Consider the following 27,706-nt stretch of genomic DNA (forward strand, 5'->3'; position numbering starts at 1 on the left):
GCCTAATCTATTTAATTTTCTTCTTTGACGGAGCTGGGAGCAGAGTGACTAGGGAGAAAAAACCAGCAGAAGTCACACGTTGGAATGAGGAAAGCCTTGATGAATGCATGTGATAGTCTTATATGCAAACCAGGTGAATACAATTGAGAGATAATTTACTGTGGGCAGGCATACAAATGCTTCAAATATGTACTCAAGGAAGAGTGGTAAGTCCAATATCAACCAGAAAAGACATATAAGGGCTGTGCCTGGGGTCTTGTTCTATTCAGTCTTTCCATTAATGACTTGTAAATTAGGAGGAAGATTACAATTACAAATCTCTAGGGAATGCTGTGAGCATTTTCAGGGATTAAAAGTAGAATAAAATCTTAATAAATCAAAGACCCAGTCTGAAATGAATGATTGAGATTCAATACAGGCAGGTGTAAAAAAACATGTTGAAGAAGAAGGATGTAATGCAAAACAAAAAGGAGCAGTACAGCAAAAGAGTCTCTGGGGCTATAGTCACAAACAGGGATGACATGATTTGACTCAATGATCTTAGAGACCTTTTCCAAGTTTAACAATTGTATGGTTTCGTGATAAGAGCAGTGCAGGTCTTGGTAGACAAAGGTAAGTGTGGAGATACCAAGAGGAACATCACATATCAGGCTCTTGATTCCTCTCAGCCCTATATCCAATTTGTGTCCTACCTCAAGCAAGATGCCCACAGGAATGATAAAAAAGTGTGACCCCTAGAGAAGAGGGTAAAAGAAGTGGGCTTGTTCAGGTGGAAGAAAAGTGTGGAGGAATGAGGGTGAGAGAATGAGAGACTAAAACAAGTTTTAAATACATCAGGCTGCTAAAAGGCTGCAATAATCTTGTCCTACTCTCTCTAGATGTGGATAACCAAAGGGACTGACTTAGGAGGCAGCAAGGGTGATTTAGATTAGATATTAAAAGGAACTGTCTAGCCATAATGATAGTCATTGACTGTTTATGCTGGCAGGCTGTGAATCAATACAGATTTTCAAGAACAGACTGAATGAACATCTATCAGAAGTAGTGCAGATGAAGCACGACACTTTTTTCCTGCCTCAGAAACAAGGGATTTAGGATGGAAACTAAGCCATTTAATAGTCTTCCTCTACCTTCCCCCCAAAATATGTCTCGTTTTGTTGGCATGCCCCACATATTTCCAAGAAAATCAAAACTCTTTCTACAAATCTCTTGGCATAGCCACCTCACCTCAAATACAATGTGACTTTCCCCTCTGTCCCCAGCCCCGCTGCTACAACTCCCCTTGCCCCCTCCTTTCCTGACATCTCTGCATTGCAGGGAAGAGTGAGGGGGTTGCTAAGGGGGAGCAGGTCTGGCACAGGGGTAGAAAAAGAAACTTTGCTTCTCCTCCAGGGATAGGAGGGATAGGGAGGCTGAGACACAAAACACACACCACAGGTTGAAGGCTCCTGAGCAGAGAAGAGGCAGCAGATGAGCGGGGGCACCAGAACGGGGTCCTGACCAAAGGGCTCTGATCAGATCATGGACATGCAGCAGGCAAAGCTCCAGAAAGTTCCCGTTACAGCAGTGCTGTACTGAAGGCTTCAAAGCCACTAGTGCTACATGCATAACCATCTCCGCAGACTACACAGGAGGAAGATGTGCCAAAGTCGTTGCTGGAAGATAAACCAGCTTTATGTTGGTTCTGCATATCTTCCCAGGCCAGTCCCTCCCATTCACCTCAAAGAAATGAAAAAGAAATATGTGAATTTTTGTGTTCAACTCTCATTACCTGCGGGCAGGACAGTTCACATTTTTTCTCAAAACACAGAGATTCGCAGACAGTGAAAATTACAGCTCACATCCTCTTTGCATTCTTTGAGCAAAAAGACCTCACTGAAATCCTGGAGGACCTATGCCAGAGAACAAATTAATGATACAATGTGTCTCCAATAAAAATAGGAAGTGGGAAGGATGAGAGGAACAAGTCTTGAAGAGTTTATTTAACTCTCAGAAGGTAATTACTCCTGTCTTGTATCTCATCGGTGCGTCTGCAAACCCACCATGGCATGAGAGAGAGTGCACAGCATCTCCTGGGGCAGATCTTAATGAGTGATGGCTGCTCTTCAGGTGCTGCCTTTTGTTAGGAGATTTCAGACTCTGCTTTCTCACATTTGCCAATAAAAAATGGTAGAGAGAGAGATTATTTTTTTAAGTAATGTGGGTGTTTGAGTATTGGGTTCACACAGTACTGAAAGACATGTCCGACTGTGCATGGATGGGAGTTGGTATCTGAAATAAGTTTGATTCCTAAATTTGCCATGGACCAATCCAGGCCTGACTGAGCACTGATAGGCTGAGGTCTCAAGCAACCAAATAGGTGTAAATGCATAAGAGGGAGAGAGGATATGTCCAAGCATGCACAGATACCACTGTCTGTATTAGCTGGTTTTCAAAATGTCAACAGCTGGCTTTCACTGATAATTGACCAGCACATCAGTCCACTGAAATTGGCCCAGATCTTTTTCAGAGAAGGAGCAATTGTTAAAAAGCACTACTGATACTCTGTGCTCCAGATATAACCAGTCCTTACACCAATTGGCAGCATATGGTGTATTTCCTGAAATGACAGCTTTTGTCTGTCACAACAGGAGAGTAAAATAGTACATTTATTACACAAAATGTAATTAGTCAACTCTTCACCTCCCAAAAAGGAACTGCGGAAGGGGATGTTTTATAGGACTCAGATGAATGTTTCCATGCTGTTTACAGTTTTGGAGCAGTTCATTCCGGTAGAACAAAGCACAGGGAATCGTATTTGTTGCTGACATCTTAAAATCAAGATATTATGGGCTAATCATCCCACCTAAAATACCTATGGGCAAAGTCCTAATAAGCTACTCCCACATTAGGATTTCATGGATAAGTATTTTTTTTTGTATTTTTTTAATAGAAATGCTCTCCATCTGTACAAGACAAAAGAAAAAAAAAGGAAAAAAGGATCTCAATAATAACTGTATTAAATCTGTCAAAGCAAAAATTTTTAATAAGGGATCTATCACATGGCTGAACTTCTTTGAGGTGACAGTGACATGACTTATAGGGCCTGGGCTCTGTGATCAAACGGATTACACACATTAGCATCCTACTAATCACAGCAGGACAGGCTGGCCCATCAGGCCAGGACTCATGGAGGAGGGATCCATAAACAAACACTTTCTCCTGCTCACAAATGTGGCTGGGAGCAGAAGTTTCCAAGGTTGGGGTGGTCTTCTCTTCTTTCAAAGAGGTAAGGATTGTGTCTTCTGGAATAAATAAATTCTCAGCAGAGTCTCACACATCTATTTGTTTACTCGTTTTCAGACACTTCCATCGTCTCCTGTGTGTTATCCCCTTTATAATACCTTTGCATGTACAATCAAATGCCCTCTCTTCCGGGCTGACCCTCTGCTTCTTCCTGTATTACAGACGCCTTTGATCTTTCTTTCTTGGATCCGTGCGTCCTGACTGGTAGTCTCAGCAGGATTTCTCTCTGACCCCTCACTCTACCAGAAAATACATGCCAAAGTAGCATTTTTATGCACTAGCATAGAAAAAAACTAGACAGATGCTTGAGAAGGCTACACACAATCAATGTTGTGCTGCTGGAGAACTGCGTGTGCAGAGCAGGACTGCCCACCAGTAAGGTAAGCCCAGGCTGATGAAGGGTGACCCACTTCCTAAGCACAGAGAAGCTCCCTGGACCAACAAGGTGAGCAGTCATCATCACAAGAGGGAAGATGGACCATCCTGAAATTTCAGAAACAGCTGTTCATTTATCCCCCCTTCATCATGCTCCTAGTGACTTGCAGGGTGCTATGAGCATTTTCAAAAAGCAGAACCCAGCCTTTAACTTTTTTTTCCTTTTTTCAACTATCTCAGATTTTTTTTCCCTTTCCTCACCATTTGAGACAGTCCAAGTTATGGCTGACAAATTCCATTAATATCCTAACTGTAATACTCTTGGGCAAAGAGGCTCCTGCGGCTTTTCATTCCCTGCAGGCACTGCCAGTACCAGAAGAACTGAGGGTTATTTCTAGGTAGATGTGAAAAGATTCCATCAGTTCACACAGAGACCTTAACAATCACATCGGGACTGCTGAAAGGCTGACCAGCCCCTTCCTTCACAGCTGGAACTGGTGAGTAAGTTTCCCCAGCAAGCCCAAGCCCACTTGCCCTTGCAACAAAGCACAATAACAAGATTGCAGAAAGCAAGATAACCCTTCCACTCAAGGATTAGGAAACAACATCTGTTAAAAACCAAATAAACTGGTGTAATGGCTTCAGCAAGAGACCCAGAGGATTTTAGAGATGTAGCTCGGTCAACACATTGTGAACAGCAAATTACAAGAGAACAATTGTTTCATACCAAGCTCTCCCACCCCTGAACTCCCTCAAGGTTAATTAGGATGGCCTCTGGCCAAATTAATTAGAGGAGAAGATTTGGGCAGGACTTTGCTATGCAGTCATAACTAGTTTCAAAGTGACCAAGAAGTTCAGAAATGCCTCACCTTCCAAGCAGAGCTTGCTTGGCAAAAAACAAGCTCACATGTGCCATGTCATTCTTCTGACAATCAGGAGAAACACTTAAAAGTCATGTTTCCCTAACTAACAGCTAATGCAGAAGAACTTTCTGCATCCTTCCCACTGAACAATATGCCCTTGTTTATTTTCTGTGTGCTTTTTAGGTCATAAGAGGCCAGTGAAGTTATGCATCTAAAGAACAATATAGTACTGTAATATGCCAGTTGATACACACAGCCTGGCAGACCCTGAAAGATCCGTCTTTTCCAAGGGCTGGCAAATACATGTTGCAGCGTGGAGAAATACTTAACATGACCATAGGAAGGGAGGATGCAGAACAGCCCAGCCTTTGAAATGACAGACTAAATTGGTGTTTTAGTTGGTATTCTAATGTGTCCTGATGGCAGAGCTTAGAGATGATCCTGCCTTGAGGGGCACAGCCGTGCCCAGCTTCTCTACCCCATGGCAGCAGTCTGCCTCAACTTCCTCCTGCTCCTGCTGCCCAAAGCGTCCCTGGAAAAGGGAATAGCTGGCAGGACCACACTTTTTCCTCCAAGTGAGTGGTAGAACTGCACAGCGTAGCCGAGTAGAGCAGATCTAGCCTCTGTGATCACAAACCAAGTGCTGGCACAAATTAAGGCTCTGCAAGTCACTGCATCTCTGATCTGTAGAGCCCTTCTCTGTCATTAATCCGATATTGTTTAGTGTGAAGCCGGAAGGTTGCTGTTTTCCATGTGTCTGTTACCCACAAAAAGCAACAGCCATTCTGGGCAGAATCGGAACTTCTGAAGTAACAATGAGAAACTGCTTCAGCTCACGCAAAGAAGTGCAGTTGAATACTTTTCAGCAGGACACAATTCTCATTGTCACTAGCCAAGATTTAATGTCTTGACTCTGTGAATCAGACTGACTACTTAGAACAGTTACATCGTGTGTTCACTTAAAGACATGGGCTGGAGTAACTTAACGTGTAGAGCCCGTGCCAATAAAAAGCCGTTATTCTCAACTCCTGCCTGAAAAAAAAAAAAAAAAGAAAAAAAAAAAGAAAAGGAAAAGGACCCAAACAGTCACCCATCCTTACGAGATGAAAGAGTCCTTTGGCATAGATCCAGTGGCAGACTAAGGCCATGATTTGCAATTCTGAGGCAATTATGAAATGACATAACAGCACAGATTTCCTTCTGACAGAACAGCTGGGGTTTTGTCTCCTATTCAACAGGACATGGTTTAAAACAACCACCAGAAAGTAAAATAACCCAAAGAGCCATTAACTACTGCGCAAATATCGGAGTACAGATAAACACCAAGGGGGACGGCACTTGGTGCTTCAGACCCTGGTGCCACATCCTCCCGGGTCGGTGGGAGCCGGCACCGAGCCGCGGCCGGAGCCCCGGTCCCGGGCGCAGGGGACCACAGCGACCGGCGGTGAATGAAGGGGAGCGGCTCCAGCGAGCGGCACCGACCAACTTCCCTGGGAGCTGGGCTCAGGGCGAGCTCCGGGGGGATGCCGGCGGTCACGGGATGGGGAGAGAAGAACGAGCAGGTGCAAAGGATGGGAACCCGAGGGATGTGCCCCCCACTGCCGCGAACGCCGTCCGCACCGGGACACCTCCGAGCGCCGCCGTGCTTCCCTCCCGCGCCTCCTCCAGCCCCACCGCCCCTTCCCCTCCCCTCCCCGCCCCGCCGGGACTCACCGCTCCGGGCGCAGCGCAGGACCCGCGGGTGGCGGCTGCAGCCGCCGCGCTCAGCGGCCGCGGCTGCGGGAGCGCCGAGCCCGCGGCGGCCGGGGCGGGGCGGGGCGGGGCGGGCCGGGGCGGGCCGGGGCGGGCCGGGGCGGGGCGAGGCGGGCCGGGGCGGGGCGAGGCGCCGGGACCGTCCCGCCCGCCCGTCCCTCCCTCCGCCCCGGCCCGGCCCGGCCCGCGGGCGGCCCCGCGGGGCGGCGGCGCACCGGGCGCTGCGGGAGGCAGCGGGTTTGCAGCGGGTTTGCTGCGGGTTTGCAGCGGGTTTGCAGCGGGTTTGCAGCGGGTGTGAACGGGCCCGCTCCTGCCCTCTCGCTCTCTCTGCACAGATGAGCACAACTCATGGCTCAGCTGAGATGAGCGACGTCAGCTTTCTTAGCACAGGGAAAATCTGCAGGAGGGAAGAAGGTTTGTATTGGGGATGGAGAGGGACACGACAGACCTTTCCAAAACTTGCTGTTCCTGCTGGCACCTGGCCGTGCACCCAAAGGGCTTGTCTTCAACATGGTTTCCATACGTTTTTGAAGCATTGTTGGTTGTCTGCTTCCCCACCTTTCCTTTCCCCATGATCTAGTCAGCCTCTAGAAACAGGTGAATAATTTGCAAATATCTTCCGGCTTACTGACACTCTCAAAAAAAAGTAGGTTTGTGAATCATTTACTTTAGTAATTGGTTGGGCCCATCAACTGCTTGCCCTGTCTTAATTGACTTTTACCCTAGGCTATCAAAGCGCTTTTACACATGTTCATCCATTGAGTCCTATTCAATATGTGCTCTAGTTAATAGTGAGAAAACAAGGGCAGTAAAATTACATGATGAGCCCAAGGTCATGGCAGAAGTCTGCAGGAGAGCCCAGAACTGAATACAAGTTTGCTGGTGCCCCGGTTTCCCAGGGCTCTGGGAGTAATTGTCATTGACCTGCTTTTCTATGGACACCTCCTTTTGTCTTCCAGGAGGGAAGGTGTGAGCCTCTAGCTGCTGACACATGATGCAGCCACCAAAGACAATGCCTCCGGCAGCAGGGGGACCTTGAGCAAGACCCCTTGCACCTTATCCCTGCAGGGTACCTGCAAAGTTCTTTGTGGCTTTGCTGGTTGGGAAACTCCTGTATTTTCCTGTGGTGAAGTCTTGTAGCTGACACAGTAGTCAGTCAGTAGAAAGTTTAAGTTTTGTCACAGAGCAGCTTCATGTGGGTGTGACGATAGCAAGGGTTTCCATCAAGGAAGCCGTGCTGCCACAACTCACAGTTTATTATTTAAATATCTTGACTCTGACAGGCAAATTGGGAGTTCTGAGTTTTTAAAGTACTTGTCTCCTCTGTGTTGTTAGAAAAAAATTTCCAGAATGATTTTCTTGTCTGCATGGATGCAGCTCTGTTTGTTCTCCTTGGTTGTAGAAGACAATCCTGTTTAAATCCCTTATTCCCAAGACAAAAGCATTTGCTCTGGTTGGGTAGTCATGGTGTGCCTCACAGAGCAGGTGCTTGTTCCTGGAGCTCATGACTCTCCATTGGGAAAGCTGCTTTGGTCCTGGATTTAGGGGATGGGAAGAGGTGGGGAGGAGAGGAACAGGCTGGACCATTTGAAATAGGACCATTTACTGAACAATGTCAGAGTGAAGGGACATCTTTTTGTCCATGATGTCACAGCCTATGTAGATCATGATAAAAGTACACAGGACAGCACATCTCAGAGCTGCCTCTCTGCACCTGGGGCTAATTTTTGCTACATCTCTTCTGAGAACACTTTGTGGGCTGCAAATGGAGGTGCGGTCCTTGGAAGGAGGCACTCCTGCAGATTTGTCTGGAGTCCTACAGTCACTGAAGATTTCCCCCAAGTGAAGTCAAAGGACCTTGAAGTTAGAAAAAACAGAGGGAAAGATCCTAAAAAAAGAAAACAGTGCCCATGCTTCTAGGTCTTCTGTTTCAGAGAAAAAACTGAAAACATGAGCTGAACATAGCTCCACAGTCAGACACCAGAAAGCAAACATGATTTTTGAGACAATAGGAGGGATGCCTTGGGCTGGATTCACAAATGAGGACTGGCAGCCCCAACTAATGTCCAAAGGGAATTGCCCAGAGGGTTGGTATAGCACATTAGTCTGTGATTTGGGAAGTCTGAGGGCTGAGCTTCTCAGCATCAGTGCAGCTGATAGGAACTCCCTTTGCTCCTGCAGCATCTTGCCCTCTGCCTGTTAGACAGCAAGTTCTTTGGGCAGATGTTTTTTCCTGTTTTGCCTTTGCCCAGTGCTGGGATCAGTGGGGTTGTGGTTTCAGGTTGCTGCTGCAGTGCCAACTGTGACTGCCAGAAGGGCAAAGATGAAGGAAAGCAGAGGAGGCAGGAAAGCAATTCTGCCTTTTGATGGTCAGTGTGCACAACTGATGGAGCACTGCTCCTCTGCAAAGCCCACAGTCCTGCAGCTGCCCGAGGAGATCTCCCTCTCCTGGCTCTTTCCAGAGAAGCAGACCATAGTCAGACATTCTTGAGTTTAGAGCTTCATCCTTAAAAGGCTAAAAGAACTAAATGTGGCTGAGAGAGAAGCATGCAAATGGAGTTTGCAGAAGAGAAAAGAGCACTAAAGCCACTCACTGTCCTGCTCTGTAGGACTCCTGAGATGGGTAACAATGAGTGTGATGGGGCAGGGTGACTCAATGGGGCAACAGAGGAGAGAACCATTATTGTCCCCCTGCAAGGAGGAGAAGGGCAAAGTAACCATGGATCAAAAGCTGATGATGGCTCTGTGTGTGAAGTTGGATATCTGGACAGGAGCACAGTGGGGCTGCATGAACTCAGCAAGAGCATCCCTGTGTCACAGCAGACAGGCTCAGATCAGGATCCTGTGGGACACAGCAGAGCAGGTCTGCGTGCCTGGGCAAGCAGGGAAGCAGGACTTGGCTCCTCAGGAGTTGAAGAGCAGCGCCTGCAAGTCTGGCCTGCAAGTGGCAATTATGGACAGAAATTGTGGAAAACAGAAACACACAAACATGAGCAAGACAGGCCAGATGGGGGAAATACAGATGAATTAATTTACAGGGAAGGGAAAAGGAAAAACACAGAGCCATACTGCACGCCAGCCAACTCTTCAGCAACAGCACTGCAGCTTGTCATCACTGTGCCAAGTGAATGGGAAGTTGTACTCTGCTCAATGCAAGTTATTGCTGCTTTATGCCTTTATAATTCTCCCTGGCCTTAAAACCTCCCTGACTGGGAGTCCTCTGTTTATGTTTTATGTCCCATCAGCAGTGTCGCTGCTCAGGATCAGAACTTTCCTGCCATTCCTACAGAACATGGGCTTGGAGCCTCATTTCTGGAGTTGATCATTCATCAGTGCTTTTTACAGTGAAATCAAGCATACCTTTCATAATTTGGTGGGGTTTGAAGTGATTAGGTGCATTAATTATTCCCCAAAAGACTGTAACAGGTTTTGTCTTAGATCCAGTTGCTGGAAAAATATTTAGGAACATATGCTGAAATCACCACATACCTGAAGTTTACCATAACTAACTAGCCACAGATGTGCTATTAAACCCCTGGTTATTTATTCCTCTTGTCCATCCTATATGGCATGTTACAGCCATAAGATATTAAACTTACTTAGAATAGCTGCTAGTAAAAAATAAAATAGCTATTACCTTTTTGCAAGAAAAAATTCACATTGTCCATCCTGACAGTAATCACTTGTCTAAACAATTGGCACCTCTTTGTAGCTTGGAACAGAGAAACTTCAGATATTTTATTGCTACATCAAGGGAAACACTAAGAATTGCTGTGGAAAAGGAAGGTTCTCATTTGCCAGTTCTCTGGTCTTCTTTAGCTGTATTTTGAATTGGTATTCAGGGATCCTTTTCTTGAACTGCTTTATTGCTTCCCAGGCATCCCAAAAGAGCAGAAGCAGAAGAGGTGGGTGTGTATTGAATAGAGGGGTATAGTTAATGATGTCAGGTGGTGGCCATTCTGCAAAGATTATTTAGTTCACAGCAATTGCTGTCTGTGCAAGGTGTTGGGCCACAGGCTGCTGGGGTGCAGAAATGGTGCACTGATGGAGAGTATTTTCCTTTAAGTGTAAGGACTAAGCTGTTAGGTCTGTCAGATATACTTTGAAGTCCTAAAGTATGACATATGAAAGTGTGCTGGAGGGAGGAAAAAAATGGGGGAAAAAAGCTAAAAATAAAAGACTAGTTGACACAGAGGAAGAGTACACCCATATTGTGTGAGTTCCTGAACATTGTGAAGACTGACAAAAAGGCTGAGGGGTGTGGCACACAAATTACTCTGCAGAATTTAGCTGGTTTACATTTGGGAAAATTAGGTGGTGCTTCCAAAACTTTTGAAGTGCTAAATATTGTTAAAACAATCCTTACAGCTCTTTTATTCAAGGACTTGGCTCAGGGTACTCAGAAAATAACTAATGAGTTTCTCATCATAACACCCAAGAGAAATGGGAAGTTATCACAGTAATTACCCTGTCACCCAGCTGAGGAACAGAACAGTTAAGCCTTGTTTTTCAGAGGTGTTTCTTGACCAAAATATTTGTACAGTCATTCAGCTGAAAAGCTCTTGAGAAGGATTAGAAGCTCCAGCTGGCCTCTCAGCAAGGTGTTGAGGGGAGGAAGAGTCATCCCCCAAATGTAGGGGAAAATAAAAGGAGAAAAGTTATGCAGCACCAAGGCATGTTGGTGTTGGATCTATCCCACTTTTCTTAGCTTAAAATTTGAATGCTTTCTACTTCAGAGAAGACTAATTCCTGTATTTGCTTAATAATATACTATATATTTGACAGCATATTCATTATGTACCAGGGTACAGAGTGGTACAATACAAGATGTTATGGCAGCTCCATCCATCTCCATCATGCTACACATGGAGGCTCAGCTGTGAGTGCCACATTGGCATTCCTGCAAGTGATGTTAGCTTCACTTAATAAGGAGGGAAGACCCACAGACACTGGGAAGTGACACATGTGCAGCTGGGAAAAGGTCTTTTTCCAAGTACAGGTTTTAGCTTGACTTCTGTAATAAGAAGAAATTAGTAGGAGCTGTGGATCTCATTAACATCATTGTATGGAATAGAACATGAGGAAAACAGACTTCAAATAAGCTGAAGGAATCTCATTAGTTACCACAACGTGTTGATGATGTCTGCAGAAATGCCCACCTCACATTTAGTTGTGAGTGCTCAGCAGCCCCTGGGTCATGCCTGATGTCCAATGTAAGTCCAGTCAAGCAATGGGTTCCACCCTGTCCTCCCATCAAACACAGCTCAGCACCATCCTGCTGTGACTCCAGATTTCCTGTGTCAAGTTCAGATACTGACCTCTTGGAGTTACAGTGAAGACTGGAAAGAAACTGAGGTTACCCACAGGCTTTAGCTAAAAATTCTTTACCTTTTTGATTAAATAAATTTTCAAATTTACTTGGGGGAAAAAGAAAAGAATAAACTTCATCTTCAAAAGAGCTGCAATCATATTCTTACTAACACAGATAATTTAAGTTGCAAATACATAATGGGTGCTGACCAGATATTTGAGAGAATAGACTCTGAAACAGTGGAGAACCTGAGGGAGGAGAAGCACAAGGGCCAGAGTGATAAAGATATGTGAAGTAATGTAGAAACCAGAGCGGTCTTTTGGAAATGTCTCCTTCCTTTCTTGAACATACATGTATAAACAATAAGATGGCAAGTACAGTACGGATAAAACCATTCTTATTTATTTTCCCTGATATGTCTAGGCTGTGAAATCACTGCTAATAAGAGGCAGCTGAAGCCCTGGGGTTTATTAGAAACAAAAGAAAATATATACTGATGGCAGAAGAACCTATAGCTACAGCAGTAAATATGAAGAAACAGAGTCTGGAAAGGTTTTTGTCTTCAAAACTTTGGTCAGACTGTAAGTATTGGGAAGATAAAGGACAGCTGCTCTGGAGCAGGTTACTCCCTTCTCCCAAGCCCGGTCACTGCAATAGAGAGGCTCCGAGGTGCTGAGGCACCTGTGTGCAGCTGGCAAGGGCACACAGCAGGAGGGGCAGCTGGATCAGTGGCCACGAGCTGTGGGCCTGCCATTGCCACAGTCCTCCTGCTTGCCCCCAGGAGGCTGCAGATAAACACCTGTGAGTGGCTTCCTTCCCCCAGCTCTTGCCATCCTTTGGGTACCAGTCATGGTGGAGCCTCTGCAGTGAGCCCTTCCCTGGGGAGTGCAGATTCCCCCAGGGGGATGACAGCATCCTTGAAACTGTGTTTTAATACACAACAAAAACTCTCTTTTTATAGATGCTTTGTATCACAGTTTCTATTAGGTCCATAAGGACTGAATTAATAGCTATTTGACTGATTTCAGCTTTTAGCTGTGGTAATATAAGTTTTCAAATATTAAGTTTCAAAAGGCAGCACTTCCCTTTCTGAAATACTGTGTCTTTACAGGGGATCTACATGGGCTGGTTTTATGAGATCAAGGGGAGAAAACTATCTGCAGAAGGTTGTCTGGGTTTTTTAAATAAGAGAATTTGAGCGCAGTAGCAAGGGCAGAGAGTGAAGAAAGTCTTGTTTGTAATGGGAGCACTCAAAAAGTTCAACAAGGGTTTGCAAGACCTCTTCATGTCAGTGCATTCCCACAGAGAGCCTCACCCAAAAAGCTGAAATTACAGTCTTCCTCGGTTAAAGAAAAACACAGGAGAATGGCTTGTAATTTTTGTACCAGGAGAGCTATGTTTATCTTCCAAGAAACAGCCCCTTGAAGACGTGACTGTCATGCAGGGTTAAAGAGCAGGCAGAACTCCCACAGACAGACGGGTCTTGGCCGCTCAACACCCAGCACCAGGCATCTGCCTCCTGGGGCGAGGGGATGCTCCTGTTATCTATCCCATACAGAGCAGTGTGGCAGCTTCCCGTATCCAAACACATCTTGACACTGGAGATTGCACAGATCCCAGGGCTCTGGAGGGAGGCCAGGGATGTGCAGCCTCCCAGAGCAGCTCACCGCCACGGGAGCGGAATCGTTATCAGGGAGCAGGGACGTGTCACGGCCGTCTCGGATGGGCCGCAGGGTCAAAGGATTATGACTCAAATCCATTCTTTGTAGAAAAATCTTTTTTAAATGCCTGACTACGCTATGAAATCACACAGGGAGTGTCCTGTTATCTGTGGGGGTGGTACAGACCCACCTCTGCTTCATGCAGAAAGCCAGAAAAAGGAAAATACAGCTGTGCAGAGCATCCCTGCTGTACAGAGTCAGCTTTCCAAGCTGCTTTCCTTCCTTCCTACCTGCTTGTAGACAGGTTTAGCACAGTGAGTGGGGATATGTTTCAGCCCCACAGTAATGTACTTGCCCTGTGCATGTATATTTTAGTCTCGAATTTAACTCTTATTTGCTCTCTTATTCTTTTACATGCACTTCTGCAGATACTGATGTCATCCCCATTTCTTATCTACTTTCCACTGGAATTACTTTTTGAAGATGTAGGAGAGGAGATACTTTTTTGGAAAAGTACTTGTACCAAGAACTTATCCGAGCAGCATTGTGGAAACACAGTTTTCTTAACCTTTTAAGTTACATCAACTGTGCAAAGGAATGCAGCACCAACACCAGAATGTCAGCTCGCTTTGGGCTTCATTTGGATTTGAAAGTCATTTAAATCCATTAGTTATGTAGTTGAAGTTTATACTGATATTACAAAGAAATCTTTCTTGGAAGGTAGAGAAATTCAAACTCTCATACCAGAAGACTTTCCTAATCAAGCTGAATTTTTATATTTCCTTCCTTCCTTCCTTCCTTCCTTCCTTCCTTCCTTCCTTCCTTCCTTCCTTCCTTCCTTCCTTCCTTCCTTCCTTCCTTCCTTCCTTCCTTCCTTCCTTCCTTCCTTCCTTCCTTCCTTCCTTCCTTCCTTCCTTCCTTCCTTCCTTCCTTCCTTCCTTCCTTCCTTCCTTCCTTCCTTCCTTCCTTCCTTCCTTCCTTCCTTCCTTCCTTCCTTCCTTCCTTCCTTCCTTCCTTCCTTCCTTCCTTCCTTCCTTCCTTCCTTCCTTCCTTCCTTCCTTCCTTCCTTCCTTCCTTCCTTCCTTCCTTCCTTCCTTCCTTCCTTCCTTCCTTCCTTCCTTCCTTCCTTCCTTCCTTCCTTCTTTCCTTCTTCCTTCCTTCCTTCCTTCACCAGAGAGAAAATGGAACTAAGCACCAAAATAATAGAACAATTTTTATTTAGGCAAAGCCACATTCAGATTAATCAAAAGGCATCCATGTGCATTTTACTAGATGGGTTTGTTCTGAGGTCACCTTATGCACAATTTATGCAGCCCCCAATTCACCAAAGGACTTCCAGACTCATCTGTGGAAATTAGACCTCTACCTCACCATATTTTCTCTAATTCAGATGAGAAAAAGACACCACTGACACCTTATTTATCACATCCTTTCCTTCCCTGGATCAAGCTTCACCCCTGCCGTTTGGGCATACTGCAGCACTGTGGTACAGAAGCATCATGCAGGCATCCCTTAGAGGAGACAGGCTGTTTAAAGACCAGGGTGCTGTGGGACATTTACACCACACACACATTTCATTGCATCGCCACTGTGCCCAAACCCAGACACCGCCTCAGGCAAGTCCCTGCTGTGGGGGTCCCACATTCCCCTGTCTAGATGTGAGACCTCATAAATTCTGCCTTCACCTGACAAAGATCTGAACCTGGAAGGAGATCCTTTGTTCAAGCTGTTTTGGAGTGCTCTGGGAGAAAAAGAGCCAGCCAGCCTCTGAATGAACGGCTGTTTGAAAGGAGATTAAACTCTCCCCTGCATGTGCAACTTGCAGCCAGGCAGCCTACATCAGAGAAGTCAAGCTGCATCCACTCCAAGGGGAAAGTTAAAATAGAACTGAATCTTCTTACTTCAGCTCCATCTTTTGTTGTGCCCTGCAGGCAGTGTTCACCTGAATGTGTACCCTCCAAAGTCAGAGTATGCTTGCCTAAAGTGAAAAATGGCACACACAGCCCTATCTTTTTTATTCCCATCAGCCTCTGTTGTCCTTGTATTGAGCATGAACTTAATGGTGGTGAGCAGCACCACTAACCATGTAGTAACCATGTTACTTAGATATTTCAGATGGGAAGGTGAAGAGCGAGTAGCAAAAGTTGTTGGGTCCTTACAAGTGGCCACTGCCTATTTGAAAATAGAGGCAAACAAATCCCTACAGAACTAACAACACTGCTTTAAGATGCTGTTCTCTACCTGCCAGGATCCACCTTCCCCTCTAACAGAGTCAGCTGTATGGATAGCGGGACCTGCATGCCCATTTCAACACCAAGTCAGTGGTTCCAGCCTGGATGTATTTCTGGGCTTTGCAGTGAAGGAAGTTCTGCTGAGGGGTGTTTCCTTGTACAAGTGAAGGAAACAGCTTGGGGCAATGACACCATAACCCAGTACAGCTGTTTCTGCAGCCACCATTTGTTCGCATTCTAGGATGCGTTGCAATAGCAGCTTGGAGCATTTCTGTTGCTGCTTATCCTCTGCCTGGGCTGTTGTTAATGCAACACTCACTCAATGAAGTGTTTGGGATGAAGTCCAAAAAAGCACTTAGGTGCCTAAATCCAAGACAGTGATTCACAGCTGCCTAAGGACTTAGGTCCCCCCCTTTGTATGCCCCTTCCCTGAACCTCTTTAAAAACCTGGACTTCTGCAGGTTGACTCTAGGTGCTGTCATCTTGACTGGGCTTGGCCACCAGAGCCTGCCTGCTGTGTCTGTGCTGTCCAACAACACAGAGGCTGTGCTTGGGATACTCAGACACTCTGTGGATGTGCCAGAGCTCTGAGTTCAGCAGCCACAGCTGCTCTTGCTCAAACTGTGGCTAATGCTGGTTTTCCCAGCTAGTATAGCCACCGTGGGGCTCTTTGCAGCCAGCAGGTCATGAAGAGAACAGCACAAAGGTAATTTTATGCTGATGAGGGAGGAGGCCTGGCTTGAGTACATTTCCCCCATGTAACACTCTCCTCCTCCCAGTCTCCACAGCAGAGGTGAAGATACCTTTCACAGAAAATGGGTGATTTCTCCTCCATTCTTCTTGCTACTAGTGGCCTGATAGGGAATGGTGGAGTCAGGTCTGACATCTGCTGCTTGTGTGGAAACTGGATGGGTCATGGGATGCCAGGCTCAAATCCACTCATACTGCCACCTATCAATAGAAATCTATACAACAATAGCTTAAAGGCATTCCTAACAAGGTACACAAATCCTCCAATAACCAACTCTACTATTATATTGCAGAGTATATCTGTCCATGTGCCTCTTTTCTAAAGACAGAGCTCAAAATAGTTACAGAAAGCTGGTTATCAAATTGCAGTGGCTTACAGGGACTGAGAAAGAGCATAGTTGCTTTTCTATTCCATACAGCTTATTCACCTTGCTCTTGAAAAAGCCATTTACTGCCAAGAAAGCTCTGAGTAGATGACAAATTGAGGCACACCGTTCCCAGTGCTGGGAACTGGTTATTTGGGATGGCAGCATCCCTTGCTGCACTGTTTGGGTGCTCTGACATCTTGACTACATTCGCATGTCTTGCCATGAGACCATGACGCTTTGCCAGGTTTCTCCTCTTGTCTGATAAAGCAGTTAGGGCTCTGTGTGACAGACACTTGCACTTTTCAAGTATAAATCTCAGGTAGGGCTCTACATGCACAGGCTGTTTTCCTCATTAAGCCCTTCAGTTACTGCTCTTTACCTAAATCCAAGCTGGGCTCTAAAAGGCGTAATCGATGCAACACATTCAGTCCTGATGATGTCAGGGAGCCACTATACCCATCTAACAGATGAGCTGATCTGCTAGCCAGTAAATTTGGGATGACAAGAAAAGTTAATCATGTTAAACCAGATACCATCAGCACCCTTCAGTTCTGCAAAAATGCTCTAGTTCTTCAAAAAGCTATTACTGAGATGTGTAAGGAAAACATGAGATCTGAGCCACTTCCTGCTCCAGCCTTCTGCAGTTGGCACCTCTTCCCACAATCAGGAGCAGAGCCCAGTGTGGAAGCATGTTTCTGAAAAGATTTCAAGGACTAGATTTGGTATCTTCTCTGCCTACATGTGTCCTCAGCAGGAAAACTGCAGAGCAGCAGAAGAGGGAAGATGAGAGCTACTGTGGGACAGAAAATGAATCTCCTGTAGATCTGTCCATCCATGTGTGTCTGTCTGGGCCCCATCCTCTGGCCCTGCTGTGATCTGTATTTCAAAGGGGCCATGATTCCTTCTCAAATTACTGCTGCTGGCAGAACAGCAGAGCTGGCAAGTGAGCTTTCAGGAATGTCTTTATCCTTCACGATCCATATGAAATAGGTCCAAGTAGTAATATTTTTGGAAAGCCAGATACACAGATTTTGCAAAAGTTGGGAGCAGCAAAGCACAGTATTAATAAAACAGTCACACTGCTCTTGGTTTTGGTCTTATTGTGATAATTATAAGCAGAAGTTTTCTTTTGTCTGGTCAAAGATTCTGCTGCTTCAAATTTAGAGCTGCCAGAGATGGCTGAGCAAGAGGGCTTCATTCAATGGATGGCATTATCTGCTTCAGCAAGTAACATCATTCTGCTTTGGTAAGATCAGTGGAAGAATAAAGAGGAGCTTATCTGAGGACCCACTCTTCCATCCACTATTAACACTATTGTAGCTCAGAGTACTCTACCAATAGTGTCTTGGCTTAGAGAAAAAAATGTTGTTTTTTTTTAATATATATATAAGCATATCCATCACCATACAATGATGAAAGCTAGAACTACTTTAATTGTCATATTTGTTTTATTAATGCTGACTTATTTTAACATGGTACCTTCAACAGGGAAAGTATGGACATACTCTCAAAATACTGGGCATTAGATGCAAATAAGAAGCTGTTCATCATTGTCTTTTTCTATGCTCAGCCAAACATGAAAAAAGTGCCTTCTGGCAGCATGAACCTGCCTAGGAGTGGGGATTTTGTTCTGATGGTCAATAATTTTCTCTTCACATTTTCAACTGGTAAGTCTCAACAGCTACCATTAAGAATCAAAGTCTTGATGCTCCAGAGGCCAAAGCAACCACCATTTCACCTCATTTGTAATTTAACAGGTTTATCATTTACACTATGATGTCTCTTTTAAAGGAGATCCCAGTGGAATTAACCAGTACTCAATTTCAGGTGCAGGAGGAAAATGTGCAGTGGAGCATATTCATGCCAGAGACAGACTTTTTGCCTGGGTACACTGCAGTGGATATTGCTGAAAAGGGCAGCTTTTCTGCAAAGTTCTGTTATATCCCTTCAGCAGGAAACAATTATCTGTAATACCAATTTCCCGCAGAATTTTGCAAATCCTTCCCTACAGGGATTTCACCTTTCTTTGTTTCCCCTGCACAGCACAGAAAGCCTGACTGCAGTGATACAAAATCAGATCTGACTCATTTTTATTTTCAGCCTCTGGCAGCTGAAGGGAATAATCTCATTTTTAACTAGAAGGAGATGGGCAAACAGGGTAAGGGCTGGTGATCTGAATCCCCAGAGGACCTCCAGAAGTGCCTTCCCACTGTGTCCATTTTGTGATGAGATGCCCAAAGGGAGGGGTGGAGGATGCAGTGGGGTGGTCCCTGCTCTAGGGGCACTCATGCCTTGGAAGGAGAAGGGGTCCAAATTCAGGCATGCCAGGGCCCCAAAACATCTGTGGGAAGGGGCACTGTCATTCATAACCAGTGTGTGCCTGGAGACACCCCTTGCAACACCTGCTGTCACCCCATATGTTGTCTGAAGACCATGAAATCCTCATGGCAGAGTCTGTGGCTGCCTTGAACCACTTCTCTTTCAGCTGCAGCATAGAGGTGTTGTGAGGAGGATTACAGCCATGGCAACCAGGAGTCACATTTTCAGCAGTTTTCTGCTTTTTTGTCTTTGTCCCTTCTTCCAAAGCAAGATATCTCCCTGCACATCTTCTTGACGGTGTGGGCACAGCCCTGCCTGTGCAAGCAGTCCTAGAAGCAGCCTATGGCACATGGGAGGAGTCTGCCTTTTTTTTTCCACCCTGGAAAGAAACTTTGAGCTCAGTGTGGAGGTGCTCAGATTCCATACTGGGCAGGACAATGCCCAGTATTGCCAGACAATGCCCCAGGGGAAGAGGATGTGTGGGGTTCTCAGGGGAGGAGGGCATACAGAGCAGGAACGCTCTCCTCAAGCACTTCAGCAGAGGTATAGGAAGGATTCCTTGCATAATCCACTTTGTTCCATCTCTTAGAACATTTTTAGAGGGCCTTGGCTATGTGGCTAGGGATGCAGGTATGGTGAACAGGGATGCCCCATTTTCCTGTCCCCAGAATCTGGAATCCCAGCAGCAGTGGGACCTGGCCCACTGCCTGACAGGGACAAGTAACAAGTTGGATTATTTAGCTGCATTTCCCACCAAGAGGAGGCTTGTGACGTTGTGCTGTCAGTCCATCTGCACCAGCAGAGTGTGGCTCTGCTATAGCCAGAGGTGTTCCAAGGCCATGAAGTCCCCATGGGTTTGGGACACGTGAGGAGCTGGCTCTGCCCAGCACCAGCTGCCCCTTGGCCAGGCAAGCGCTGGCTGCTGGCAGGGCAGGGGGCTCAAGGCAGCAGCTGAGGCAGCACCAGAGGCCAAACCCTGCAGGAAACCAATCTGACAGGCTCCCAGGAGCCACTCCATCGCTGTTTGTCCCTCTTCATCCCCAGCTGTTTATTAAGTCCAGCTCAGCTGACCTGACATTCAGGTAAGCCAAATCTGATTTTCCGGCTGAGGGAGCCCTCAGATCTTCACCGTTTCCAAACAGATTTCATCAAGGAAAGCAGCGTGCCCAGCTGCCAGCTAGAGGAAACTCAGACCTTTGCAAAGCTCTGGCTGAGAAACAGGGAGGAGAAGGAGCACAGGAGCAGCCCTGGATACAGCACATGGCTGAGGGTCTGACCTGGGATGTCCCATCAGGTCCCGTGGGTGGCCCAGGGTGCAGCTCCTCCCCTGCACAGCGGGCACAGGGGAATGTTCACCCCTCTCCAAAATGCAGAGTGCACCAATGATGGTGGTGTTGAGGTCCTGGGGCCGCTCTGGTGAACTGGTTCGGTAAGGAAGGAAAGGCAGGAGTGACCCAGCCTTTGGGGGTACAAGAGAGATGGACAAACAAGGTGAAGAGACCCCTAAAATATAAAGAATACCCTTTGATATATTTGAATTGTTATGTCCAGGGTACTAAAGGGTAGGCTGCCATTGTCCAAGAAGTATGAGTATTTCTGTGGAGACACACAAACCCACAGCACAGAAGTTTAAATCTATGGAGCAGTTCTGCAGGGCTGTTAATATAATCTGATATTCAGCCCTCATCATCCATTTTTATTCATGGTCTTTTTACATGTTAGACATCTCTAGCATTCTTTAACAAAAAAAAAAAAAAACAAACAAACAAAAAAACCTTTCCTTTCTCTCTTGAGATCTCAGATGAATGGGGTAAAAATGTCATTTGCATGATAATCAAGGTCACCTGCAAGGAAAGGGTAGGATCTGGATAAATTAGCTACAGCTTGGCAAGAGTGGGAATATCCATCAAAAGTTTTTCTTCTTAATTCCAGAGTCCAGGTGATCACAGTGTCAATTTTGGAGAAGCTGGGAGAGCAACAGCCAAATGAAAATGCCCCACCTTGCTCTTCTTGCCCTCACTTTGCTGAGTCTGTAAAAGGGGTTGGTAGCACCAGATCTTGTAAAGGATTTCTGTTTTTCAGTCTCCGAGTTTAGTTGTTATTTGAACTGGAACATGTTTCATTCACTTGCAGCATAGTTGCAATGTCCTGTGATGTGCCGCAACATTTACAAAAATCAGTGACAGCCCAAGTCCTTTGTTGACTCAGAACACTCCTGGCTACTTCCGAGTGCCATGGGAGAAGCAGGGATCACAGCCTTCCTCCACAGCACATCCTTCAGGAGGATGTGATTACTGAATTGGGTTTTCTGCTGGGCTCTGACTGTATGACAGCTTTGTAATAGTGGAAGCTTATCTGCCAGCAGTGCCAATAAAAATAAATCACCTACTTGCCTTATGCTCTGCGTAGATGAAAACAGAGTCAGCAATGGTCTTGTGTACTTCTACACTAACTCAACGCCCACAGCATTCCTTTTTTAAAATCAAATTGCAGGACTTGAGAAGGCTACTATGTACTGGAGTATGGAGCCAAGGTTCAGTGGGTATGAATTATGAGGTTACAATACATTCATTGTTTGTTTAAATACTGTTTTTTCAAATTAGGTTTGCATGTATGAGTGTAATGTTCTCATTGACTAGACCAATGCACAATAGACCACCCACAATTTGGGAGGGTGCCACGAGTTTGTCCCTTTGTGGGCACACATCACTTAGTTTTTCATCCCCATTCTGTCTATATATCCTCAGCCTGGCCTTTCTTGTTCCTTCTAGATGAGCTGGAAGCATATGTGGATCACATAATTTTCTGTGGTGACCTCATATACAGCAAAAAGATGATTTTAAATTGAAAGTCCTCGAAGCCTGTAGAGCTGAGACCTGTGCCACTGATCCAAAATTCAGCTTTAGCATTTCCCACTCATTCAGTGTGGGAGTAAATCAAAATTTATTCCTCTGAAGTTAGAGATTTACGTAACTTTAAGGCAAGGATGAGTGAGCATACCTCATCTGTCAAGGGGGAGCCACACAGCAGGTTAATTTTTTTATGACATACTGGGATCTCAGCTGCCTTGCTGTAGTTTTGTCATCATCCCTATTACCAGTCCTCCTACATTCATAAAAAGTAAGAGAGCGGGCAGCCAAATACGATACGCTGTGTGGAGGAATTGCTTCCTCTCATGTTGCATTGAGATAAAATTACATAACTCCAAGCCACCAAGGGCACAACCCCTGGCTGTATTTCCATCTGGAACATATGTCCTTGCCCCTTCCCCCAGCACTTGCAGGGGAGATGCTTGGACAGGTTGTTATTTATGTCGGCACAAACTGGTGGTACCAGGCACGTCTCTGTGGCGGTGGAGGAAAGCATGAGCTCCAGCATCACTGTGAAGCATATGTATGTGATGAGATAATGGACATCTGGCAGTGAGGAGCTACTGGAGCTCCATAAATCCCTTGGCTTGTGGTTCTGTGCAGAAAAGCTACCTCCAGCACAGTATATGACTGTATAGGCTTGAGTAACAAATTAAAGATTGTGTTGGTCCTTACAAAGCACAGGGCTGTGTGATGCTGCATTTGCATCCCCAGCTTGGCCCTTGTGCCCAGATGTCCCCGAGGACACTGTTGCCTGAAGAGAGAGACAGGGAACCCTCAGGTGTTTCAGGACTTGCTTGTAAATCTCTAGGCTTTGTTTACTTCTTCACATCCCAGGATTTTAGCTGGGCCAAGCAGCTCAGCATCTGCCCTTGGGCCATGTATCCCACCTGAGACCCTGCACATGATGTGTGCTGCCTGCATGAGTCTTCCCCCAGGAGAGCCCCCAGCCCCCAGCCCACACCACAGCCCTGTCACACATCACTGCCAGCACCTTGCTGTCCAGGACCTGCCCACCACATTTTGGGCCTGAAGAGATGTGATTGCCACATTTCCCACTTCTGGGACATGTGAAAGGAGTGTTCAGGTCCCTGCTCCAGGTGCAGGCTGAGCATTGCATCCAACCGCTGTTTAGGATATGCAGCCTAAACCCCTGTGTTATTAACTCAAGGTTAACATATAGTTATTCCAAATAATGAGATTACAAACACCATTAACATTCACCACCAGTGAGGAGCCTGAGAGAGGCAAACCTTTGGTGGAACATACAGCACATTCAATTCTGTGATGGGTCATTGCCAGCACAAGATCCCTTGGGACGGGTGCCGGACGAAATTCAACTCTCTCTTGCACTGCCCTACAGCTAAACTGACTTCAGTTTGTATCCCCATGGCTTTATGTGGTAAATTGGTGGGATATTTGATCTCCAGTACCAAGAATAGGAATGAAGTGTCTGATTCCAGTGCATGATATTCTGCAAATATCTATTTGAGTTGCTAGGTCTGAGTAAAAGAAAAGAAATCAAACAGAAGGATATGGAAAAATCTTTTTATGCCTATAAAAGGATCACTTCAAAACCACAGGATTTTGTATAGGAACCTTTTTCCTTAAATAGGAGAAACAGTCACTGGGTGCATTCCATCAGTGTAAAAAATGGGGGTTAGAAAAGAGCTGCTGTGTACAACAGCAGTTTCCTCTCCTTCCATCTCTTCCTTTCCTCCCCCCACCACACATGTACCTTGTCTTAACCCCTGAAACTGTGCTTGTAAAGACCATGAAAACAGTATAATTATTATCTATATCTATCTATATTTATATTTATACACATAGATATAATCAAACCCAAACCCATATATAAATATGCATATGCTGTGTAGTTAAAGAGGAACTGCATGGTAGGATTTTTTTGTACTCTTCATGAAACAGCTTTCCCACAAAGATGAACAAAACTTGGCAGTAAATTTTGCTGGGTTTCTAGAAAACCAGCTCAGGCCCCTCCTGCAGGTTCACACCTGCAGCCTCCTCCTGCCACCAGCAGCCAGAGCCAGGACTTTAAAACCCAGAGCTCTTTGGCCATGGACCAAATCCTGCCAGCAAAACCCTGCTGACATAATGGGGATTAGATGGGTGGCTAACCAGGACAGTGGGATTTGTGTCAATCTTTTATTTAGGGTGCAATGCTGGGTCCCCCAGTGGTCAGTGGGGGTGCTCTGGGGCTGTGAAGGCCCTTGGTGTCCTCGGGGGTGAGCTGCTATGGGGGTGGCACTGGGCTTGGGGGCACCCTGTGTGTGCTGCCATGGGAAGGAGCACAAATGTGGGAATGGCTCTCCCAGGGCACGAGACTCCAGTGCCCTTGGAACAAGGGTCCTTCCCCTGCCCTTTTCATCTTGGGGGTCCCAGACTAGCAGAGGACAGGAGGGAAGAGAAGATTTCTGTGATTCTGGGGTTCACTAGCCCCTTTGTCTCAGAGTGGGTTGAGGAAAGGAATCAAAACATTTCCATCTCCAAACCAGAGACAAGCTAAGTAGAGACTGAGACCTTTTAGGAGGGATTTGTGAAAAACCAGGGTGGTGTCTTTAGTACTCTGTAAGAAGGGTCTTGTGTTCACATTAATGTGATGAAAATTTCATGCAAAGGGTCTCCAGGGACTCAGGCTGGCTCCAGTCCATCGTTCCATCCCATGCCTAGGTGAATCCTTACAGATGTCTGGATAACCTGTTCTGAAAAACCTTTAATAACAGAACTTCCACAGTCTCCTGAGACTAAGTATTTCAGTGTTTTACTACACTTACTAATAAAAACATTCCTTAAATCTGTGTTAAGTCTTTCTTAACTCCCTCCCAGCAAGACCCAGTACACACCCTGACTGAAATTTTAGCATGTGGCTGATATCTACAGCAGGGACAGAGACCAGTTTATTAATTTTCTTGTTGATCAACCCTTTATGTGCTTGAAAGCATTTTTTCCTCTCTTTATATTTCTGTTCTTCAATCAAACCCAGTTTCTTTTGCCTACTTTCCTGCACATAACTGTATACACTTTTTTGAGGAATACCATCTCCTTCCATAAGAAAAATCTTTAGGTGAAGTCTCACACTAGCAAGAGGAGCTGAATTGAGGGAAGAGAGATGTCTTACAGGCTATTCTATCTGTGTTATCTATCTATCTTATCAGGCTATTCTACAGGTATTTCTATCTGTGTAGTTTACAGCGAAGTTTGGGGCTTTGTTTGCAACAGAATGACATTTTAGGTGCACATTATGGGCAGCCCATGACCCATCACAACCCGTGGGCCTTTGGGGCACCCCACACAGTCAGTGCCAGCCTGTCTCAGGGACACTGGGGAAAGCTGTGCAGGCATCCCTCCCAAACTGCATCTTTGAGGTTTTCAATCCCTATCTCCAATTGTCATTCTGGCAACCTACAATCAGAGCAACACCTGCCATAGCTACAACAAGCATTTTACTAATTTTCACATTGCCTAAGTGTCACTGAAAATGTTGGTTAGTTCTGTTGTTAGTTCTGGGATGAAGGGAGACCCCCACAGTCCCATTCTAGGCACTCCCTTAGCAGGGAAGTATTGACACCTTTCACATACAACTTTTTAGTGGCTTCACCCTTCCCACAACAGTTTGGCTCGAAATTCTCATTTCTGCTCATTTCTGTTGCTTGCTTGTGAAAGGGATGACAATGTCATGGTTGCTAGAAACCAGGAGGGAAGTGTGCTGTGGTGAGAGTGCACACCCTTACTCCCACTCCGTGTACTGATCTAGAAAACACCTCCTGAACATTTTTTAATGTGACCTGGCAGCAGACCAGGGTAAATGGCATGTTATTTTTCCAGTGCTTTGGCCCAAAGTGTGTTTCAGAGGCTTAAAAGAATAGTCAGTCAATTAAATGTGATAAACGAGGCCATTTGTCACCAGCGTTTTCTCTTTTCTTTAAAGTATAAAACGAGATAATGAGCAGGGCTTGAAGAAATCCTTTGTGGAGTTGCAAGCCAAGGTCACATGATATACAGAACGGATTTTCTGCCTCTCCCATCATGAGAATGCGATCTGACAATACTCCCCCTCATGACACAGAAATCTGACACAATGTTAGGAGAGAGGGGAAAAAATCACTAATGGTTGAAAAAACAGTGACATGTTGCAATGAAGATAGGAAAAGAAATGCACTTATTTAAAGGCAAATTTACCCCTACTGCAAAGTTCCTGTTGTAGGTGCTGGTCAGTAGGAGCAGTAACACAGAGCCAGCTGCACAGTACCTCCATCCTACAGCAAAGGCTCGAGCAGCAGCGTTACCAACACATCACCTCCTCAGCAGACAGCAGGGTATGTACCCAGGGCTGGCAGAGTTTGGTGGAACAGATGGATCACCCGTTGCCCCAGCAGAGGGGAAGGGACAGAGCTGAGATGGGCTGTGGGAACTGTGGGGTCCTGCAGAGTGTGAGTGAGCCCCAGGGCCTTGGGGCTCCAGGTGTGGGAGGGTATTCCTCCTGTAATGCCCACAGGTACATCCAGCACACTGGGACACCCCACTCAGTGACAGCCACGTAAGCAATGCCACACAGCTCTGTGTGGCACACAGCCCACAAGAGTGTCTGCCTTAGTGCAGGTTTGTATTTGTGGCTGAAGGCTAAGCTGGATATGAATCCAGAGCTGGAGTGTCTCCAGCTCTCTTTTGAAAAATAACACCTTTCTTTCTGGCAGGTTACCAGAATGTGTTTCCTTCTACATGCTGTTCTTTTCTATCATGTGTGTCTAGGAATTAGGAAACATTTACTCCGATGTTTGAGACCTCTCTGCACCTGTGGGACATGCACATATTGACTGTACTGACAGCACTTTATGCTGCCCTGTATGCCACCAGGTCAGTGTTACCTCTGAACCCTTTTCCCATCTCCCCTCCACATGTGCCTACTTGTGTAAGAAATTGCTATCTTTTTTCCTTCTTTTTCTTAACCTGTTTTCTCAATCAATCCTAAGTTTATAGCGAATATATTGAGGCAGGAGTGCCAGTAAGTATGGTTGTGCACAAACAGAAATGGATATTTGAGGAGCTGAGAACCACTGACAGTTGGTCTCTACAATCTATGCTTTATTTATGTCTGCACTGTGCTGTGTTGGCAGGATTTGATTTAGCCCTGGGATGAAACCCCTGAGTTTTTGCAAATATGGACAGCCTCACACATGCCTCTGACATTAAGTAACACACACTGCAAAGAAACATATATTTTGAGAAAACTACCCAGATGCACCAGCAATGGGAGGTGTTGAAGTATTTCAGAAGACTAAGAATTAAAATCTCATTAGAGAAAATGCAGGCCGGGAGGTGCCAGTCAGGCACCAAACAAGTAAATGCCAAACACACAGCTGAGTCATCGATTCAGCACCAGGTTAGACTCAAGTCCATGAGTTTTATCTGATAATGGACTGTGTGCCTGGCCTTTGGCAGGGGGCTGTGCAGATGAGTGCCCCCCTCAGCACCTCAGTGACCCCACAGCAGCAGCCTAGAGCCAGCTTCACCCAGCTGAAGCTTTCCTGCATCATGGTGGCTGCCACAGTGGGGCTCTGTGATCTTTGGGGGTCCCTTCCAGCTCAGGATATTCTATGATTCTATGATTCACATCAGTGAGGTCTGTGCCTGAGGGGATTTTTCACATGAGGTTTCAAGAGACATGACTGGATGCTGTGCTGTATTAAACTGCTGGTAAGAGCAGTTTGTCTGTCTCTACCCCCACTAGAAGCAGGCTCAGCCCCAGCTCATGAGTTGCCCTGGCTGTAGCTTGCTGAAAGGGTGGGATAATCCTGCCGAAGCTCTTGGTGGGCTGCCCATTTCCTCTCCTTCCAACTCGCTTGCTTCCAAAACAAATTCCTGTTGCAAAAATTCTGGTCCTTTCAACTCCACATTCCTGCATA

The 27,706-nt window shown here is 45.9% G+C and overlaps 1 protein-coding gene across 4 annotated transcripts in view; it reads right to left on the reverse strand.

The window, feature by feature from the left end:
- The window catches only part of JCAD (junctional cadherin 5 associated), a 60,246-nt gene that overhangs the window by 22,757 nt on the left and 9,783 nt on the right, over nucleotides 1-27,706 (reverse strand). For 2 of the 4 annotated variants that reach the window (XM_030264428.4, XM_072925402.1), the window contains exon 1: nucleotides 6,237-6,352. The exons of the other annotated variants lie outside the window; for them this stretch is intronic. The gene's annotated coding sequence lies outside the window, so the exon portion shown is untranslated. Of the gene's footprint in view, nucleotides 1-6,236; nucleotides 6,353-27,706 lie in introns of those variants that run through there. 4 annotated transcript variants of the gene reach the window in all.

The sequence above is a fragment of the Taeniopygia guttata genome, chromosome 2 (genome assembly GCF_048771995.1).
Source record: "Taeniopygia guttata chromosome 2, bTaeGut7.mat, whole genome shotgun sequence".
In the NCBI taxonomy this organism is placed as follows: Eukaryota; Metazoa; Chordata; class Aves; order Passeriformes; family Estrildidae; genus Taeniopygia; species Taeniopygia guttata.